This window comes from Patagioenas fasciata, chromosome 17 (assembly GCF_037038585.1).
Source record: "Patagioenas fasciata isolate bPatFas1 chromosome 17, bPatFas1.hap1, whole genome shotgun sequence".
NCBI classification, from domain to species: Eukaryota; Metazoa; Chordata; class Aves; order Columbiformes; family Columbidae; genus Patagioenas; species Patagioenas fasciata.
The window spans coordinates 4,104,687-4,127,284 of NC_092536.1; the positions used below are offsets into that span (position 1 = coordinate 4,104,687).

The 22,598-nt window shown below is 38.9% G+C and overlaps 3 long non-coding RNA genes across 4 annotated transcripts; 2 read left to right on the forward strand and 1 right to left on the reverse strand.

Annotated features, from left to right (window-relative positions):
* Positions 1-1,041: 1,041 nt before the first annotated feature.
* On the forward strand, positions 1,042-8,933 carry LOC139829249 (uncharacterized). 2 transcript variants are annotated; one of them, XR_011741662.1, is made up of 3 exons: positions 1,042-1,176; positions 4,933-4,978; positions 8,861-8,933. It is a non-coding gene; the product is annotated as an uncharacterized lncRNA (long non-coding RNA). The 2 variants fall into 2 exon arrangements; XR_011741661.1 differs by lacking the exon at positions 8,861-8,933 and adding an exon at positions 6,191-6,249.
* Positions 8,934-11,992: 3,059 nt separating this feature from the next.
* Positions 11,993-21,521, forward strand: LOC139829268 (uncharacterized). Its single transcript, XR_011741685.1, has 5 exons — positions 11,993-12,045; positions 17,398-17,488; positions 17,978-18,155; positions 19,730-19,842; positions 21,425-21,521. It is a non-coding gene; the product is annotated as an uncharacterized lncRNA (long non-coding RNA).
* Positions 14,431-21,170, reverse strand: LOC139829269 (uncharacterized). Its single transcript, XR_011741686.1, has 3 exons — positions 20,199-21,170; positions 19,638-19,812; positions 14,431-14,659 (listed from the first exon to the last, which is right to left on the reverse strand). It is a non-coding gene; the product is annotated as an uncharacterized lncRNA (long non-coding RNA).
* Positions 21,522-22,598: the final 1,077 nt, after the last annotated feature.

Sequence of the window (22,598 nt, forward strand, 5' to 3'; positions counted from 1 at the left end):
TCTCAATTTTGCTCTCTGTAGAAGGGACTGGGGATACTACCAAGCTTGTAAGGGGCTGTGTTGCCAGGCACAATATTTATAAAATGGCAGAGTTTGTAAGGTGTTATAAAATTGCCCTACATTTTATATCTGTAATGAGTTGATTGCTAATTGGGATGTGGTAGCTATGATCATACTAGTACTTACCTGTAGCACTCAATAGCGCAATGAAGGTTCAATTACTTTGCTGCTGGACATGGGTCACCACTTCCTGAGCAAAGAGTTTGGAAGCTGTTGGTCTGTGGTCTCTGGCATTCAGGAGAACGGTACCAACATAAACAACGCAGCCTCATTTCTTACAGTGTTAAAAGTTCAGTTATTTAGTTATTTCGAATGGTTTGTTTTTGTGATTCTTGAGTGTGTTAGAAACAGAAATGCTAACATGGAATTTAGAGCTTACCTTGCACTCTCTTCAACATGTAATGCATGCTGGTTTATGTTAGGTTCAGGTGAGCTAACCTGGTACTTAGCAGGCTAATGGCAAGTTCTAGAAACTACCAGCTGCAAGGTGGGGCAATAATTGCCCTACCAATTGGTAGACTAATAGTACCATTGTATCCCTCTCTAAGGGCTCTATAAATTCAAATTCCTTTCCTGATTAATAGAAATTTATGGGAACAGAACCGAAGTCTTGTTCACTGGAAGCAAAAGAGTGACTTGTACTCATCCAGAGTGCTTTCCATGATCCTGGCTGTGACAGGATGGATGAAACATGTCCAAGAAAAGTCCACAAACAGCTACACTTTTCATGTTTGTATTAGACTGTACATATTGATGTTTATCTGAGAGCAGCACTGACAAGCAGAATGCAGCTCAGTGATGCCAGTTTTTTCTCTCTTCACCTTCTATTTCCTCAGGCTTTGTATAGTGAGATTCTTTGGTTAAAGTAAGCCATCTTATTTACTTGTTCTTAAAATTTTTAATATTTGTTTTCATCTTTTAATTCTATCAGAGGCTGTATTTAAGGTGCTGTAAACAATATTTCCTATTTTTCAGTGTTAAAGGACTGTACCTTGAACAGTTCCACCATGCAACAGGTGTTTGCCGTTTCATCTACTTACTGGATCACAATGAAAAGTCACATTCTCCCTGATTTGTCAAGATAGAAGGGAAGACATCCAGATGCACCCCAGGCAGGTAAGTAACAATAATGCAAGACTGAAAAGGTTTTCTTAGTTACGGAGATTACTTCATTTTGAGCCACTGTTTGGGACTAATGGCACAGGACTACCACTTTGCTTAGACTTGTGATATTTTGTGATGTGACACAAGCTGAAGTGACTTTGTGTGTTTCTTGTGGAGGATTTCCTCCAAACTCACAGATAGTTGTTAGTAACATAGTGAAGTAACACACTTCAGTTTTCAGACATTGGTAAAATTATCACATACCATCAACTGAGCTCTTTTATTGGTTATGTGGTATATTAAATAGAATTTCTGAAATTCTATCCACTACGAAATTGTTTTATGTTGAATTTTTTTCTCTCTTATGAAATAAGACCAAATGAGGGATTGAAACCAAATGCTCTGTTTGGTTTACCAGCTAAATTCTTCCAGTCTGAACCATCAGAAATCTGTGTAACCCACAGTCCACATGGATTTTGTTTTTTAAAAGGCATTATTTCTGTGATAAGATTAATGGGTGTAATTAGACTCTGTCTGTCACCTTCCCCTACCTTTCTTAAGGTCTTCACACCTGCTTCCTATCATGGGCTGTTCAGGAGGAAAAGAGAAACTGCTGGATGGCCTTTATTCTCTACTAATGTGACTCTAAACAAATCTGAAGACATTTTTCTTTAGTGAAATAAATGCTATATTGATCTTTCATGTTTCCACTTCCTCAGCTCATTTCTACCATTCAATACAATCTCTATAGGTATTTCACAAAAATGATAGATTTTTGAGGGGACTTTAACCTCCCAAATTACCCATGGTAGTTTTTGGTCACTCACAGAACAAAAATTCTTAAAATGAATCTGTCAGAGCTCAAGGCTTCCAATATAAGAGACCTGTTTTTCTCTGTTATTTATGTATAGATTTCTTATATGTCAATGGTGGTGCGTGTGAGCTCAAATAATCCTGACCTACAATACTTGTTCTATTTCAAGGGTCTGTGTTTCTAAAAGATTGTTTAACTCCTGGGTGGTTTTTTTTCCCCCAGTTCTGTTAGAAGAAGAAAACCTCCCCTGAGTCATATTTTAAAAATACTTTTAAGCTCTTAAGGCTGCTTCTACTCTTATGTCACAAAGGATTTTGAAGATATATTAATTTTTGCCACCTACAATTGCTCAGATGGAGAACTTTAAGAATTCTTTTCCACTCCCATGTTGAAACTATGCTGGCAGCATTCTTGTTCCTAGAAGTGAGCTACGATCATCTTCCTGTTATGTGCAGGTTGGGCTTCTTATGAGAACAATACTATTGAGCTTATTATTCAATATTAATAACATTATTATTATTGTCTGGGTGGTTTTTTTTTGTTTGTTGGTTTAGGTTTTTTTGGTGATACTGTGATTACTGTTACTTGATTAATAATGTGCATTTGCAACTTCTTCTAATCAAGGATCTCAAGCATTTTGTAAACCTTAATGAAAATTATATTATACAATATCCCTGAGAGAATAGTACGTGTTACCATCCCCATTTCACAAAAATGGGAGCTGAGGTTCAAAGTCACAGTCACACAGTCTATGGCAGAACTAGAAATAGAAAAAGTCTCCTGGCTCCCAGTCCTGTTTCTTCTCCAGTCACCTTAAATAGTTTCTAGTGTAGTTTTGTAAGACATTTATCACATGATTTAAAAAAATCTTGTCCTCTTTGTTAAAGAAAACTAGAAAGTAAAAAAAATTAAAAAGTGATAATAAAGGAGACTACCTAATTTTTGAATGAGGTTGCTGAAATGATTCTAGCGGTTTCATGGGCAGTGCCACCCGCATTTCGTGAGTTAATCCTGACCCTAAGTACACCTAAAATAGATATTTTTGCCTCCAGCTAATCAACAGCCTTACTAGATTGCCTAAATAATTTATGTGTAACCAACTAATGGAAACTAGATTTTCTGTGATTTCCCTAGGTAGATATTCTGCATGTAGCATGTATATCTTTGCCTATTTCTGATATTCATTTGAAATTCAGTTGGGACATTTCAGAACACTTTTGTACTCCAGCTGTGTAGCTCTAACAAAAAGCCAGCTGGAGACATAATGCAGTATCTTTGAACTGGGCAAAATAATGTTTTAAATCCAAGTGCGTAGTGGATTAATTTTTCTGTTAATGAACAGTGAGTTAGAATTAAAACCCCCACAGTTCTGATTCTAACACTGGCCCATGTGGAAAAGCATTTTGTCTCTCTATGCTCTATTTGTACAATAAAAGTGATGGTATTTTGCAGCAACATTCAAAGAAAATATAGTGAGATGCAAAGAGATAAATATGAGGTATGAGAGGACTATTAAATAAAGTGAAAAATGAACTAATCTAGTTTTCTTGTTCATAGCACAGAAAATGTGAAAGACATACAGCCCCAAATTGTACTTTTTAGACACATTTGTGTAATGTCGCCTCGAATGGAGTAGTGAGATGAAGCTTGGATTAAAACTTGCTCCACTGTGGAGAAAACAGATTTTCCTTGTCAGTGTCTGCAAACAGAAAGCAAAAGCATTAGCAGACGTTGTCCTACCTTGTTCTGACTGCGAATTTAAGAATCTGTTTCACATCTGTAGCTGAAATAGAAGGCACAGTACACACTATCTGGAGTTCATAACTTTTATCCAGAATTCATAACTGGAAAATGTAGTCTCTTTATGGAAAGCCACTGCTAAAAGACAGTTCTTGTTCATGTCTGCTCCACTGTGCCAGGAACGCTTGGGACTGTTTACTGTGCTTGTTGAGAGTAGCTGCAAAATTAGGGCCAGGTTGTAGTTTCCATCAGCCACGCAGGAGATGGAGGAGGAGCACCAGGTAGTCCAGGAATAATTGAGGTGTGGCAGTCAGCAATTTTGCAGCAGTCACTGAAAGAACACAGCAGGTATTGTCGCTGCCCCACGTTGGCTCAGCTGTACTGGTTGGTGCTGCCTTCATCTGGGGAGTTTATGGCAGCGCTGAACTAGAACAATGCTTGTGTAGCTCTTTGTACCTGTGCAAAAGGAGTATGAAACCCTGTCATTCCAAATCATGTCATTTTACGTGCACCTCTACCTCCTCGTGCTATTTTTATCAATCCAATAATGCCCATCTATTCTCACAGTTAGCAACGTCATCATGTTCCTCGTATTTCTGTCTTCACATATTCCATCTCTGCACAGTTGAAATTCCTTCAGGCCTGAGCCTCGGGGCAGTGTGTTGAGTTCATGTACCATTTCCAAATGTGAACTTGATTACCTTGCACATACAAGAGTTTTCTCATTTCAAATGTCACAGAAAAGGCCAAGCAGAAATGTGAATTGAAATCTCATTGAGAATGGTAAAGACATGAATTGCTCCTGGCCTGTTTTCATGTAGCACCTGCTTATGACAACTGTAGGAAGGGATCAGCGGATTTGCAATTCGTGTTTGCTGTGCAGAACTCCATGCTGCTCTGCAAAGCCAGGAGATCTGCACTGCTTACACTGACCTGTAAAGGCGAGTACCACTGTTTCCGAAGTGTCCACACTCAGCGAGCCGTGGTAATCTGGCAGGTATTCTGTCAAAGCCCATGGATCCTCATCACCCACAAGAAAACTTGGAGCATTCAATGTCCTTGTATGTTGAGACAAGTTGAGGTTGGTTCTACATGGTGACACCCACTTAGGCCCCAGAATATGAAAACTGGGTGTTTTTTAGCCATTTTGTACTGAAAATGATGTGCTGGAGTCATTAACAACTATTGCTTCTACATTTCTTCTTTCCGTACAGACAGCTGATGGGAAAGAGAAAGATCTATATCTTTCTATGTGGCTAGGTATGTATGCAACTCTACTGTCACTAAACGCTTTGTCCAACTTTTTGATTAAATCTCTTATCTCCTATACGTTTACAATTTTTGCTTGAAAAGCTGTGGTCATCCCCTAGAACTGTGACTTTCCAGTTAATCCTTTTGTTTGATCCTGGCTGGCACAAGATTGTTGGTTGTTACTGTTTCTGTACATTTTTATTCTTTCTGAATTACACAAAAAAGACACATGAAGACTACAGTAAACCAAGCAGTATGAGTAGTTTACTTTCTTAGTGTTTTGGCTCAAAAAAGAATCAACACAATTATTCTGATTAGGAAAGTGGCTCAGTTAAATTCATTCTCACTTCAGTTTGGTGAGAGGATGTTCTTCCTTTCCTGAGTATGATGAAATAAAAAAACAGACACTGACATTTGTTTGCTTGCTTGTTTTAGTTTGGTTTGTTGGGGTTTTGTTTGTTTGTGTTTTTGATGAAGGAAATATAAAAATCTTAGGCTACAAATTTACCCTGACAGCAGAAATATGTGTCAGATTTTTTGATGCGTTGGCTTTGTGCCAGTCAGCAGTCTTTACGCTAGATCATGTGTTGTCTACATGAACCCTTTTTACTTTATGCCGCTATAATCTTTATGTATCTGTCCTCTTACGAGCTGAATAAATGTCATATAGTACATTCTGTCCCATTTGTCACAAGTGCTATTGTGTGTCCACCCTGGATCCATATTGGATTAGTACTGATGAGAGATCCCAGGTACTTTATACGAAGAGAGTATCAAAGAGGATACATAGAAAATACAGACAGGAAAACAAAGCTCAAGTGCTCACTTTTGGAAGGAGCTGCATTAAAACAGTCTGCTGAAACATGGTTTGGAAGGTCATTCTCTTATTTCAGAGATGTTTGGGAGAGGTTTGACGTTTTTATTAGTAATTGTTTATTCTTTGAGGTGTAAACCAGCTGTTGTGGCTTTCACATGACTAACTATGGAAGTAGCTGAGATAAAACTGATAAGTGATATACTTTAGAAACTTCTAGAAAAAGCTGTACCATACATAGAAACACCACAATCTCAGATCCTTCCAGACCAAAAAGTAAATGATACCTAACTGGCAAGACAAGAATCCCCCTTTCTGAAGGCATAAAGTTTCCCCTTTTAGCTCTGGAGTTTCATGGCCTTCCACCTGCCACGGGGCCAGAGTGCTGACCATTTGTTCCTTTGCAGGGCTGTGTCATTTCAGAAAGAAATTCCACTTGAAATGGAGAAAGTGAACGTTTTTGTGAGGTATATATTCAGTTACGTACGTGACAGCTGTGTGAAGGAAGAAGCCAAGCACTTACAAGAATGATTTTAAAGAGGGAGAAATTCTCAACAAGCCGTTCAGCTTTGTTTTAACTGGGTTCATACAGAAACGGCAAATAATTAATTGAGGCCAAAATACGTGTCATACTGAGTTTGTGTTAGCCAGAGGGTTTGGAAATAATTAAGAGCAAAACTGTTAATACTCCATTTAAATAGCTGCTGCCTATCTGTCCAGTCTGAAAGCCCAATCTGTTGTATTCAATCAGCTTTCAGCTGCCACTTGCCAGCAGCCTAATTCCCGAGTCTTGTCTCTGTGCTGTGCTTGTGCATTCCAGTACCTGCTAAGTTAAACCCCGCTGTCCTGGTTCTGTGTGGAGATTTCTCGTGCTATTCCAACTATCCGACTGGTTCAGAATACAGCCCCCAAACCTGTACCCACACAAACATGCCTGCTTTCAGTGGAACTCTGCAGGGGTGAAAAGGGGGTTCAGCAGCTGTGTCGTTTAGCTCACAGGATTAGGACTGTGTTCATTGATACCATTTTCTGTGCATTTATGCAATTTCGACAAGCTGTTAACTTGCAGTATTTCCACCTTATTTCTTCTTTTTTTGAAGTGAGGCAACTGACAATACAGAATATGTTGCTCATCCGAACTGTCACACTTCAGATGACAGCACGTCTCAGTTTTCCTAAATACTTTTGCATTTGTGTTTCAGATCAGTGCATTGGCTAATCATTTGTATTGCAAGTGGATTCAAAATTCAATACTTGAACTCCTTACGTGCTTGGCTTTTGCTGGATTCTGCGCAAAGGGTGACTGAACGCGACAGGGAAGTCTCTGCTTGGGTCTGACAGTTGTAAAGCTGAATGGGTAGTGTTGGAAATACGTTGCTGTGAAAGGTGTTTTCAGGTTGGGAGGCATGCTAAACCTCAAACCTGTACCACCAGTTCTTTGCTGAGAAATCTGCATTAAAAATGGCAAAGTTCATTGACCTTTGCAGATTAAGTAATGTGTATTGTCATAAGGAAGTGATATTTGAGTATCAAACAGCAAATGTACACAATTATCTTTCGTTAACCCCTAATGGAAGCAATCCGGATTTCCTGATCCTAACATGTTTAGTGTTCTTGGTATCTTAAATACATGTTTTCTGTGATCTGTGGACGCAGTTCTCTAAGCATGTTGGAGAATGCTTAGTGCATTGCCTGCCTTTTTGATTCTTTATTTCTTTACACTGAACGTGTACGTATGCAGGAAAGAAGGAAGAAGGGGAAGGAAGGAGTGTGCAGGGGGTATCCTGAGGGCTCTGTGCTCTGCTCTCAGACTTCACAGAAGTCTCAGTGCCTGACTCTGTGCCTCAGTTTTCACTGACTTAAATGGGCCTGAGGTGTTTGTGTAATACACAGGAAAACTTAATTCCCCTTAAAGGGCTTTGAGCTTACGAACAGTAACAGAGCAACAAGGAGCAGTTTTGCTGCATTTGCAGAACATCTATATTACAGAAAGAGGACGTGAATGAAAATGAATGTTGTATAATTCAATATTTGAATGCAATAAAAGTTAAATATGTTCATTTTCTTTTTATAATTTATTAACTCAAAGGATCTTTTGCAAATTTATGGGAAAAATTTATAGGAAACTTTTTATTTCTTCTGGTGAATAAAATAATCTGTTGAAGTACAAATGAATACATCCTATTCTTATATGATTTGCAACAAGATGAATTAGTGGATCTCCTTCTCCAAACTTTCTTCCACTTTCTAATTCTACATGAAGTTTATTTTCAGATACACTGTGTTGGTATTTTTTAACGTGGCTTGATGCACAGTGAAATACGTTGGCCATGCACCTGCTCAAGCAACGTTTTTAAAGTCACTTATTTCATTTAGAAATTATTCATACAGCATCACATGTGTTTAAAAATTAGTGGAATAGAGAAGATTTTTTTTGTTGATCAGTCTTAAAGCTTGAGCTCATAATTGTGTGGCAGATGAAGGAAAAAAAATGGAGCAATCCAGAGCCCCTGGACAAGAGAATCACTTTACCTCAGGACATTAAGATAATTTATCTGAGTGGCTTAGAAAACATACTAGATAAGACTGGAGTTTGGAGAGGCTGAACATGTCCAGGCTCAGCCTTTGGATTATCCAGCAACTGCCATCTGAATATGTTAATGCTGTAGATTCTAGCATGGAAACAGGAATCTGTATTTATGAGGCAAAAAATGTATCAGAGATTAATTCAGTTCTATATATATTATATACATTTTACATATACAAAGTCTTTGCCAAAATATGAATAATTTGCAAGCACGCTGAAGTTAGAAAATGCCAGAATAAAGGTTGCCTTTCCATGTATATGCCCTGAAGTAATCTTTAATTATGTGATTCCCAGCTTCTTTTTCTAACCAAGAAATTTTCTCATTTCAGCGCTTGCTTGATTTTGCTGTCTTAATACTTTGTCCTTTAAATAAAGACTTTTGGGGTTTATTTCCCCAGGTTTTCAAAAAAGCGTTTGAAATGATGATATTCCATCCTACTAATATCCAGGTGGGTCATCATCAGATTGTAACCTTTATCTGTCATCCTAGGAGACTCCTGAACAGCTGCTGGTGGGATATTCAAGTCTGAGAAATGATGCCGTGTGTCTTCTGGCATGTGACATAAAGCTATAGGTGTCAGACAAGAGGACTGTAAGGTAAGGGAGCACCTGAACAGAGATTTAAATAAGTTACTTATTGTTCTCTCTCACCATTCTCTATTCATTAATGCTTCATCTTGTACAACCATTAACAACCTTGCTTAGACAGCAGTCACGTAAACTTCATCGACCTGATTCTCTAGTGCCTTGTACCATATGTGTGATCATTTCTCCTCATGCAAAGTGAATGTAAAATGTTGATTTCTGGTGTGCTAACATTGTAAAACTACTTTGCACTTCGTTCATGCAGCTGTGAACAATAGCACATAGTGCTACAGTGTGCACATCCAGGGCCCATATGCTGAGGGGGGTTATACTTTAAGCTGATTTCTTCACTGTGGTTGTAGGTCAGAATAGGCACACCGACAGCTCAGAACTTGCCTGTAGTGCGCTAAATCATTATTCCTGGTCTGCTTCTTTCTATTGTGGATTGAAGAGTTTTGATCGTTAGCGGCAGCATACAAAGCCTCATGAAAATTGTTAATTTCCTACAATCTATTTCCATGCTTAGGCATTTAGTCTTTTGTATTGATAACTGAGAGGGTAATATTTCAAATCTCTCTCTGCACACAACAGAAATGCTCCAGAACAAGTATTCACCTCTATGGCACTGAAAAGCCTGTGCAGTCCCAAATTCTAAGTTGTCAGAGAAGAGCTTTCAGGACTCAGGAACCTGACTCTGATGAGCTTAGAGGTAGAAAAAGATCCTACCTGTGAAGATTCAGGCGGGGTGTGAGAGGGTTAAGTACTTAGCATATGTTATTTTTTAGTTGATTAATTTAAGTCAGAACTATGCAACTGGTACTGAAACTGCAAACTGAAAGTTCTCTGTAGGATCTGGAAACAGCAACAGGCTGGCTTCCATAAATAATACTGAAAGTTAAACAGTGATTTCACAAGGTCCAGGACACAGTATAAATAAGAAAGCAGAAACATTCAGGAAATCCTTAGTTAACAAATGTTTTGTTTTAAAGACTATATGCTTTTCTTTATGTCTGAGAATCATCTTCACAGTAGACACGAAACTGAGGGAAGTAAAATAAAAATCCTCTGCCTCGAGTGAGATATTTTGACATACTGAAAGCATAGTTTGTTCTCAAGCTTTTCAGAGTTAATCCAAAAGCTCATAGACCTGGCAAAAGGTAAGAAACCAATGAAACGCTCTAATTACAAGAGACCAAGCTGGTGTCAAAAAATCTATAATGCCACATGCCAACACCAAACATGACAGCACTTGGCAATTGCAGGAGATTGGATGTTCTAGGCATGCTGGGCCAAATTCAGCCAAGAGGTAACTGTATCAATTTTACTGGATTTATACCCAGAGGAATTGGGTCCTTTTTATTGTGGCCAAAATGCAATGCTCAGATTTAAATTGAGCAGCTGTACAGAACTGGTGACTTATTTTTTTAAATGAAATAATGTTTAAAGTCATTCAGTTATTTCAGATAAACACAGGTTCTATTTCAGATAATCAATTCTGCTGCGTTCATCTTTGTCTTCTAGAGTAAACTGCATTGCTCAAAAGTGAAAAGGAGGGAAATTGGAGCAATTTTGAGACAGCTTTTGCACTTATAGTGTACATTGATACTCGCTGTTTCTGCGGCTTGATTATCCTCAGTCCACCCCATGCTAGATTCAGGACCTGTTTAGGTCACAAGTGTTCCCGTTCTGTCTAAAGCATCATCTCTGTCTGGTATTTATTACATAGTCCAGTGGACTGAGTGACCTGTGAGCGGGCCAAATGCCAGAGGAAAACATGCACAGGCTGCAGGCAGCCAGAAAACTACTGGACAGTCATTGAGAAGCTATGAGGGGTTTTGTCCGGCTTTATTTTGTTTATGAGGTTTTTTGTATCTATGTGTTTTTTAAAAACCACAAACCCTAGTCTAGAAAATACATATTTTGACTTTGTACAGGTTTCTATATTCCGTTCAGCCCACTCAGTAGTGTATTAAGTTTTGTCATGTGATTTATTTTTTCTCTTACTGTCTCCATGGGGAAAAAAGTGTTGGAACTGTAGTCCTTGTCGTGTGGTGTTTAGGTTTATTATTTCTATGTTTGCATTACACACAAATCAGCAATTGCACTTTCCTTTGGAGGGAAAGGCAACCCATCAGTTCTTGAGCAAGTTCAGGAAACCTGGTGCTTGTGTAGAGCTGATGGAAAACGTGTGGTGGTGGCTAACCATTCTGTATCAAAGGGAAGGATTTTCCTTCCTCAGAGCAGTAGGGAGGCATTTCAGCAGCCATTACAATAATTTCTGTATCTCGGGAGGCTCGGAGTTGCTGTAGCAACCTTTTGCTAGATAGGAATTTGGCTGGTGAAGCCCCACAGGAATCTGCTCCCACTCTCGACTAACCTCTCACATCACCGGTCCCAGCTGCCAGGGAGATACCCCAGCTGCAAACCAGGCAGGGTGAGGGACCTCTTTCCACAGGTTCCTCACAAAACCTTCCCCTGATTACCAGGATCGGATGCTTTTTGGCAGTTTTCCATGGAGATAGAGCTTTGCTATGTGTGCAGAGTTCTCTGCCTGAACCCAAATTGTAAAAATGGTCACAGTAAATTTTGTGCATACAAGCAAGCCTTTATTCATGCACTTGCAGATACAGAAACTGAACATGGAAAAGGAGGGAGTGCAGTTCTAGAGACCAGCGTGGCAAGTTTGACTGGAAGGCAGCAGTAGTTCTGGTGACACAAAAGAAGTATTATAAAGTCACTGAGGGGATCAGGCAGATGGGAACAGACTTGAGTAGGAAGGAACACAGACAAGGTCCCCAAAGCCTGTTACTTAGATTTGGTAAAAAATGAAGTGTGAAGTTGGTCAGAGCATGAGGGGATGCATCACTGCTGAACCGTTTCCTTCCAAAGTGTGAAGTGGTTTCTAGACAGGTTTTTGGCCTTCCAAGCTGCTGTATGAAGAATAATATTTGGAAGATTTTATTTATAGATAATATTGCCCAATGTTTATGAAGAAAATATAGTTTTCATGACTCTTGGCTTTTATTTCTGATTCTACAGGTGACTGGCATTGTCAAACCACAGGACTCTGTATGTAAAGCCTAGAAAACAGTAAGTAATATGATAAATAAAACAAGACTTTGACATAACACATAGTTCAACAAACAATTTAAGCTGCCCCAAATCTGGTGCTTGGGCTAAAAGAAGCCGTACTCCCACCTTACACCTTGCTGCTGGTTTCCACCCCTGTGTCCCCTCTCATTGCATGAGTACAAGCACTGGAAAGTTACTCAGGGAAGGAAAAGTTGATTTTAACCAGATTCAGTGTTCAGCCCCACAAGTGATTTTACCAGTGCAGCTGCCGGACAGGTCAGTCACACTGTGAACAGAATGCTGAACAAGGCTGCCCAAACTTCTTTTTCCCTGAATTGCTTTTCAGGTGAACATCTCTGTGATGTGACTTGCAATTCTGCTGCGTGAGCACTGGTGCCAGCATGAGTGAGGGATGGCCCAGCTGCACAGGGGCAGGGAGCCGACTGGGGGCCTTAAACCAGACTGAGATTTCAGAACACCAGCTACAGCCTCTGTCTTTGGAGGGTTCAGTTAAGCAAGTATGCTCAGAGCTTATCTGAGAGCTGTCAGATAAGGCTGGGTCTTCCTAGGAGTGTGTGCTGCCTTCTGTTGTAACTCTGTTGGAGGAGGAAGAGGAGACAGCATAACTATTGTTTTCCTTTAAGTATTGTTTAGTGATTTTTGCTTTGGAATCAGGACACGTGGGGCCAGTTCCTTCCCTGGTTTCCAGTTCCTACTCCCAGGTCTCCTTCTGTAATTCATGAACAGTCTGCTTAGACTAATATCAGAGAGTCATGGAGCAGGTACCAAAATCAGTGGTTTGAATTAATATGCCGAGCTGGAGAACTAGGTGGCTGAGGAGCCAACCCACACTCATTTTTGCCAACTGTGTTGCAGGGCAGCTGCTTCTGGCAAGCAGACAGCTTGAGAACTGAAATGTAAAATCGTCCAACAAGGATTACCAAAGCCAGCCTGGTAGCTCTGAGGCTCTTTCTGTACAAGAGATGTAGCAGCTCAACAAAATGGATTGTGAGTCTATGAGGTTAAACTAGGTTGAATCCTTAATGCTAATGCAAGATTTAACTCTTGCAGATATTATTTTAAGTCGTACAGACAGGTCACTAAATACGACAAACTGCGAAAATGTAGTTAAAGAAATTTTAATTGGTGTATGCAATGGTTTTCACTGGTTTAAAGTGCGGGTAAAGCAGGGTGAATTCCAGAAGAAGACAATCTCTGTGTTTTGTTTTGGTTTGGTTTTAAACCAAATACCTTGCAGTCTGAAGCACTTTTTAATCATGCAAGGAAGAAAAAAGTCTCTACTGACAGGTTTCTTATTCTGCAGACAGATGTTGGGCCCACACAGAAAGTGGGCCCATGTATGGTTATAGTCAGCTCAGTGTGTTGCTGAGTGGCAGTGGGACAGGCGAGTGGGCTTTGGAAAGCGGACTGATTGCTGTGCACTAGCAAAGGCATCAGAACTGAATCTGGACTATGCCCTAGTTAGACTTATTCTAACTATTCAAAGCTGTGTGTTATTTCATGCAATTTGGGATACAGCTTGGGCTCTGTTCGGGGGGGCGGTGTATGTTTTTCACTGTATATTTTTAAAAAGCGTACCCAGTTCTGAGGGATCTATTCCCAGCTAAAGCACACAAGCTCTGGAAAGGTCAGAGAGAGGCATCTCTAGCTTTGGTAAATAAACAAATCTCTTCTCTGTGGCTGGGATGTTGTATTAATAGCAGTAGATTTGGTTTCGCATTGTGGAGCTCCTCCTGTTTCATTGCTATTGAAGATAAGAGAACACAAAATGTTCTGTCACCCTCCCCATGAGAAAACAAGCCAACAGGCAGAGACTATTATGTTTAAAGATAGTGAGGCAAAAACTCGGAGAACGCAAACACTCAGGTTTATATTCAGTAGCTGGCACACCAGTAACTCAACATTATTTAATGTTTTACATGAAAGAGTTTGCAAGACAAAATCCCCACAGTAGAATAACCTAAAAATAGGAGTTGAGCCTTAAGCAGACGGAAGTTGATTTTCCCTTTTGTATTTTGCTTAGTGAGTCAGTTGCAGCAAAAAGTAATAGGTCTTTTCTGCTTCTTAACCTGTTCACCAGTCTGCTACAATTTGCTTTATTCAGTTTGCAAGCTGGAGCTAATCAGACCTTCATTCCACAATACTAGGATTGGAAAAGTTTCTCCAAACAGCTCCTGAAAGGACAGGATTTCTTGTGAAATTGTAAAGCCTCTAACTTGGCAGTAACCACGTGTAAAGTAAATCGACCGAGCTGTATCCTGGAGCTTCTCAACGCAAAGTTATTTGGGAATAATTCTAAAATTCCATATGTGGAATATCTTGGTTTAGAATATGTACTCCTGAGAGTAAGGCAGACTTAACCAATGTTAGTTAGTGGATAAGAAGCATGCTGGAAAGAAATGAAGAATTTATCCTTAACTAGTTAACATATATGACACATACCATTGCCTTTACAACGATAGCCACCTATTATATTATATTACATTAGCTAATAGATGCTTAAGTCATACCTCTTGTCCTTAGTGGCACATTTTCTCCAGATTGGGCATCAGTCCAAAAGGAGACAGTCTTCGGTTCTGCAAATAAGCATCTTCTGTTGGAGAGCAGATTGCTAGATACAAGTAAAAATAAACACAAACCAAATCAGATAATTTTCCTCTGAACAGTTGTTTTTCTTGCCCTTGAAATGTCATCAGCTATGGATTTATTTCCTTCCCTGATGCTCAGGTAGAGAACCGGTTCAGAGGAGAGTTCTTCCTGCTTGCAGAAAGCATTTTGTAAAGCTGCACCTCTACATAGGATACAGAAACAAAGCAAATGACTCAACCAAAAAAAAAGAGTTACATGCAGTGAGATCTTTTCCTCTATGGATATTTTTACTGTGAGAAATACAAATATTGGCAGAAGACAAAGACACTGAAATCACCAAAATTGTTCTCTCGCCAGTCCGAGTCTGACCCATCAGAAATTTAGTTTTGGGATGTGGTGCCTGATCTGGCCCTAAGGCAGCATCCACCTTTCTGTCTGTCATGGGCAAGAGAGTCTCAGCTGAGGTTAAGATGCTGCTTACATGTAGGTGTTTGTAAGTGAATATCGCTTCCCATCTGCTGTACTCATTGCATTGTACAAAAAAAGATTAATTATTTCTTCTAGAGCAGTACATATGCAAGTTCCTCTAAAAAAGTCGTAAGAAATTCTGGGCAGAGACAATGGACTTATTTGACAGCTACTGATGACTCTTTAAGATGATACGAATGTTCAGAGAAAGTAACAGTCTTTGTAGTTAGGAGCACAAAAAATGGTAATTGTTCCATATTGTAGCTTCCTTACCATTTGAGAACAACCCCAAATTTAATTCTGCCATCACAGGAATTTTGGCTGAGTTAAATGTGAGAAAATATTTCAATTTTGAGCAGGAAATTTCATTTAACTGCGATTTCTGATGCCACATATGCCATAGAAATGAGGAGAAAAACCTTGCAGTTAGGCCTTCTGATCTTTTGGAAGGATCCTACATGCTTCGGTGTGTTAATGCCTGAAAAGATCCAATATAGGTGCTTTTGGAAAGGCGTCTGTATTATTTGTCCCTGATACCAATAAGGTTTTATTTTTCAAAGAGATCTAATAGTCATCAGAGCTGTGCTGTGAATAAGAGATTCTAAATAAAAGTACATTTTTTGCACATAACATTTTAATTCAATTACATCACAAGCTACTAAAATGGAAATATTTATTTTTACTTTAAGATATATCATTATGAAATTTCAAAGCCATATGTAACCCGCTACATTTATGTACTGACCCCAGGAAAAGTAGCGCTAGAAACAGCGTGTACCAGTTTGAATTATTCCAAGAATATCATGTTCTTAAAAGGCAATAGACATAAAATACCCAATACATGAGAAAAATATGGAAATTTGTGCTTTTATAACTTCAGTCTGATCCAGTTTTTTGGCTTTCTAGAAATGAATTTATATAAAGAATATCTTTGCAGCTGAACTTTTGTGCAGTGATTTTGGCAGATTGAACCTGATATTAAGAATTTAAAGCTATTTGAACAGCACCTGAGTTTTCCTGCAAACTATAATAAAAGGCAGCAAGCAGACCCCCAATTACACACACAATAATATAATTGCTGTTCTGCTTGACGAGGTCATAATCTGATTTCTGATTATATATGAAGATCAACCAATTAAGGTACTTCCAAGAAGACAGAAATCCAACATCATTATTTTAGTATTCCATGTGGCTTTTAAAAATGTCTCTTTTCTTTCAAGAATGAAGTCTGTTCTCTGAGTTGCAGCTGGAGAATGAGGGCGGCTCAGGCCACCCCGAATCCCCCGAGATCAGCACTGTTAGCAGCTGATGATCTAATTCTGGATTATTTGGGTCGGACTCTTTTCTCCTAGCTAGGTGTGACTCCATTGACTTAAAAGAGGTTAGTTCATTCAGTTCACAGGGGTTATAGCATCAGTGAATCATTCCCCTAATAAGTGCCATCTGAGTAAGGAGGAGAGACTAACAGTTCCTATAAGCAGACATTTTGGGTTTAGAAGACATTTTTATGGATAAATTAATGACATTGCATGAAGTTCTGGCAGTTATGTGCATTATTATGACATTTGTATTGGTTATGTGTATTTTTATTAAAGCTCAGGAAGAAAAGCATTTGTTCAGAAAAATAGGAATGTTACAAATGTTTCCTTTGCAACATCTCTTAATGTTGCAAAGCCATATATCAAAACCAGGCTGTCAAGTGCACAATCATTCATGTGTTCATACCTTAAGCTGACCGTATACAAGATGCGTGATGATGTAGGGTTTATTACATATTTTAAATTTTCATTGCTTAAGAGATTGAAAAATGTGATCTAATAGAGTTACATAATAACCCAGAACTGGATTCCATTATTTTGGAGTTTTCCACAGTTTCTTGCATGAGCATCTCTGTAATCTCCCTGTTGTTGTGTTTGACCTCATATTAACTATCAGCCTCACAGAACATGTACAGTGTGTCTGGGCATTAATGTAGCACTCAATAAAACTCATTAAGTCCTGCCTTGTAACAAGCAAGGCTCAATGTAAATGGTGGGGTACTCCAACTAGGGCAGGCTGTTTTCTTTTTGTTTGTTCCAAAATCCTGTTCAGAAAATCAGAAGGAATCTGTCCAAGACGGTGATTTAGGCTGATTTATACCATAATTTAGGCAGACGGATTTCCAGAACTTTATGTTCTAGTTCAACAGATGCATATGTTCTGTGAGGGGAGGACAATGAGCTTGTGGAGGGAAAAGCATTCCCTGGAAAATCAAAAGCTCAGGCGATCATTCTGCATCTTTCATTTTCTGAGGATCACACGGAGGAGAGGAGCGTGAGACCTCGGGCAAAGCTCATCAGAAGTTATGAGTATTAATTTCCTGCCTTCCAACACTGATCGCCTGGTAAGCATTTCTTGAGTGATAAATGTTCCTGTCTTGTTTTTTCTTATTTAATTCTGTGCCCGCTCAACATCCCGTTACGAGAGTAGGTTCTGATGAAGGAGAGATTTCACCTTGGCTTATGAGCTTTTTAATAAAACAGGCTTTATTTTATAAATTTGTCTTCAGACGCTCTTGAGCTGACGGCTGCAGCACATCGAGGACAAGAGGAGCTGCAGACAGAAGTGCATTGTGCTCAGGGACCAAGTGCAGGATGTGCTGTTAGAGGGCAGGCTTAATCCGTGCTTACTTACCCTGTGCTTTATCTCTGGCCAATAATCACCCCCAACTTCATTAGCTAATGTTGTGTTTAGGTATTCAATATTTATGCCTCAGTGAAGGAATAACATTGCAAACCACTCTGTTTGTTGAATGCCCTTGTATAAAAACTGGATGTACCCACATGGATTGTTTCAAACAAAGATAAATTGCACCAGCGCTATGTATTTGCAGGTAACGTTGGCTCTGATGCAGCTGCTGTATCAAAGAAAAATCTCCAGTATCCGTGCCTTTCCGTGGAGAATATAATGGTGTAAGCGCTGCTGAGCCTGCTGGGAAGAGTTCATCTGATTCTAATGAAAGCACACAGTACCAGGCTGTACATCTCGTAAGGAGAACGTTTCCATCAAAGGTATTTGAGTTTTAATTTTTTTTGTTGACTAAAGAACATTTTCTTTGGCCTGTTTTTCAAAAAGTCTAAGTTTTCTTTTGAAAATTTTAGCTTTGCATTAAAACTTCATGGACTTTTAAAAGCATGATCCATTTTTCAGTTGTTTTTTTTTTTCAAGAAATAATACAAACATTTAATTTTTTGTTCTGCTGAGACTGGAATTTGTCATGGGGAAAGTGGTTTTACTCCCCTGTTGTATATGCTTGTATCAACAAAAGCTCAGTTCTTGTTTAAGGCCCAGTTTATCAAACTAAATAGGAGCTATCACCATTGACTGGGTTATTAATTAACTGAGGTTACCTTGGATTTGTTCTCACATATAAAACCAAAATGTAGTGCTCCAGTGATCAGCCTTTATTTGAGGTCTAATTCCATGCAATTCCAGCAGGCGAGGAGGACACCAGACCCGCAGAAGCAGCAGCTTTGACCGCAGCTGCTGGGCAATAAACCCGGAGCACAAACTCTCCCACCCCTCGCCATGTTCTACACCAGCCACTTTTTCTCCTGTAGGGCTTTCACATTCATGCATCTTTACATTCTTTGAAGACAACAATGAATAATATTCAAAATCTCTTCATTTCCTCTAGATGTTTTAAAAAATATTAATTTTCCTGTTCTTTCTGTGCTCGGTTGTATAATCAATGTGTCTCAGCTACAGCACAAAGTAGATGCTTGCGAAAAATGGAGAATGTACACGGGACAGGCACGGCAATAAACGGTTGGCCCTGAGTGCTGTATATTGGGTTGTAACTGAGACCTCGTCTTTGTTTGCACGCATGCATGCACATGCACACACAGGGTTTCTATTTAGGACTGCTTCTCCTGATATTTATCTCTCCGGGGTTACAAAATGATCTCGGGGTAAGAGAAAATCTCACATTTAGTTTTGGTGACTCCTTGACCTCAGTGAAGGGTGGTTACGATCTTTTCTATGCCTTGAAATTCCGTGTTACAATTTAATTAAAAACTCCTTCAGGAAATGGCTTTTCATTTGTATCATATTTGTTTATCTGTATCTGTAATGACCTTCCCATTAGACATTTCAATGAATTATCACCTTGGAAATGTATAGATACTTCACTTCGGAACTACTTTTTAGGGAGTGTCAGGGGTCAGATGAGGACACTCAAAGCCGGGACGCTGACTACAGCACTGGGAAATTTTGTGACGTTTGCTGTATCATTCCTTTATGTTCAAATAAACCAAACTTTGGGCCAGGATGGGGCTGGGGTCTGAACAACAGCGCTCAGGACCAGACTCGGGAGGTTTCTCAGGGAAAGGATTAGGTTGGGAACCCCAGATGTGCCCTGAGGCCACAGCCCAGAGACAAGGGTGAGAGTCCCAGTTTTGCTTCTGTTTTGTTCCACACGGTGATGATTAACAGCAACTTGTTTATCTGGCTACATGGTCGACAGACTTTACCGAGAGTTGTTAGTCAATTACCTTGAAATTCTGTGATGGAAGTTGCTATAGCAAATAGTTCATTTTAACCCAATTTGTGATATGCTGATGTAGTCATGCTCACACACACACAGGTTCACGGGATCGGAGTCACTTCTCTCAAGCTGTCCACAACTACTTCACACGACCATGCCATAAAATCAGGGAACTGGATATTCTAGAATTAGAACCCGAGCCGTCAGTCACAGTAAGTATATAATTGTATCTGATCATTAGGTAACACTGGACAACATTATTATTGAAAACAGTAAATATAAATGAGAAGAGCACTGTACTCTGTCAATTCTATTTTTATCCACAGCAATGAAACTGCATTATCATTGCAACAAATTAATTCCATTTTGTTACAGAGTGCAGTATGCCTGTAACAGAGTAATACAAATGAATTAAAATATATTGATTATATAGAAAATTAAGTGCAAACTGCTTAAACCATCTTAAGTGGTTAGATGTAATCAAATTTTACAGATACAACTGCACAGCTGACCAAAGTCAGAAGAAAACAATCACCCCACTTGAGATGCAGAGAACCTGGCTCCTAACCTTGGCTTTTAAACTTGAAGCTTGACAAACAATGTTTCTGCTGTGATCCAGACAGGTGGCCGTCCCATCAGCGAGCGCTGGCCAGCGTGACCGCTCTCCTCATTTAGACTTTACATCAAGTCTGTGTGAACTCTGGCTTGAGATCAGATTCTTCACATCTATAAGCAAAGACAAAGGCTAACGCTCATTTATTAATACTGGCTCTAAAGAAGCAAAGGAGTGCTGTTCATTTAGGTTACACAATATTTTTAAAGGACATGTGATGTATTGGAGGACTATTTATATGTACATTTGAAAGTAACTTGATTACTTAAAATAATTCTTATCCTAAAAAAGATAGACACTGCATAGCAGGTACAGAAAAACAGTTCTACACTAGCATAAAACTGTCTCAGTTGTGGGTATGCAAAAGGATTAAAGAGTATAATTTTACTCTCTTAGACCAAATGAAGTCCTAAATTGGAAAAGCAGCTCCATCCAAGGTCGCCTCTGTTGTTTCCAAAAATAGCTTGAAACAAACGCAAGAGGGGCACTTTGTTGGGTGTTATCTAGACATATATAGTTTCAATCAAATTCTTCAAGAAGTGTCAGAATAAAAGTCAAACATTTGTTTGACACTGCCAAGTCACTAGCAAGTGAATCCCTTCAAAGGCTGAAAATAGCTTTGATAACAGAATTAAGAATTACAGGATGTTTTCTTTACCCTTAAAAAACCCCCACATTAATTTGGGATGGAGTTGTAAACACTTTTTAGACATATCATAAAAGGGTTGTATAATTCTTTCCGCTACAGGGGGTGAAGTGTTACAAGGTTTTGTTAATGATCCCAGGAAAATATTTATAGTGCTTTTTCCAGTCTATGAGTTCTCTCTTTCCCTCTCGTCGTGTTTTACGATCAACCTTCATTCAATTAAATCAACAAGCAGAAAAGCACCTTCAGTGTGTATGGAGTTTGAAGTGATGCATTTCACATACAAATGCTTGAAGTACAGTGTAGTAGATAAAAAATACAAAAGGAATAGTAAGCACAACAGTAAAACCCCTTATGAAATATGCCACACTCCACCTTTTTGTTAGAATTCAGATTGCTTTCTAGTTACTAGCTGTCAGATATTTATTCCTAAGGAGACTTAATTTTGAGAAGATGTTGTCATTGCCCGTGAAATAATAAATGCCAGGTTTTGTTCCAGTTCTTTGAACATTAACCAGATCTCTCATTCCTGCAGATACCTGAGCTGTCTCACCAGCCTACGGAAAATGAAGCAGAGAAATCCTTCAGGACAAAAGATGCAACACGAATGTAAATATTAGTGGAACAGGTTGTCTGTGGGTGACTTTCAATGTTCTGATCCCATTCTGTTTTCTCTTTAATGTGCTATAAAAATAAGGCAAGCCTTAAAGCACAGAATAAGGGAGATGGGTACAATATTTTGCAAACACAAGTTTTTGCATGCTGCGGTCCAGCGAATGCAGTCTTGGAGAAATGCATCATTTAAATAGCAGATGATAAGCAAAATGCATCATTTTCCTGTGATTTTTAATTTTTGATTTTTCAGTTTTTAGCCCTTTTTGCTCTTAGTAATTCTTTTGCTAATGGCTCTGAGATTTCTGTGATAACTGCAAAGAAATGCCTGGACACCAGTTCACTTGCCAGAAAACGCTGCAGTGGTGTAAACCAAGCAAACTACTGAATTATTCATATTTTATAACTTTAGAATTTCAACTGCTATTTAAGACACAGTAACCCAGTAAAAAGAAAAAATTAAAAACCTCCAAATTTTAATTGGAGAAAATTTTAAGAATTTTGTGGGTGTTTTTTTTCAGTATGAACCAGTTGTAAAATTCATAAAGGAGAAACAGTGAGATTAATTCCTTGATTATTTCCCTTACACGGGTATTATTTGTACGTGATGTGTGCCTTGATGGTTTTGTTGGTGTTACTCCCTAAGTGCCAGGCATATTTTCTATTCCATTCCAGGGAAAAGGAGTAAGGAGAGAAAAAGGAATTTATCTTTGAAAACTGGTAAGATCCCATTTTCCATTCTCCTATCAACTGCATTTTTCCTGGTATTAGCAAAATGTGCCAGATTTGGCTTTATCCTGTTTCAAGAGTTGAGGTAATTAAGTGCTTATTGTATAAATGAGCGGTTTTAAAACATGAGCAGTTGTGATAAAACTTAGAAGCTTAAAAATGACATCGTTCTCTATGACAGACTGAACTGAAACAGTCTAATAAACATTGGCTTGAGTAGATCCATTTGCAGGAAAAGAACTCTAGTTCTTGCCATTCAGCAAATGGTAGTTGTGTCAATCCTCATTTGCAAAGACTTTTTTCAAAACTAGGGGGAATGGGAATGCAAAAAAAGCTAAAAATAGACTTATTTTATTTAATAATAAATA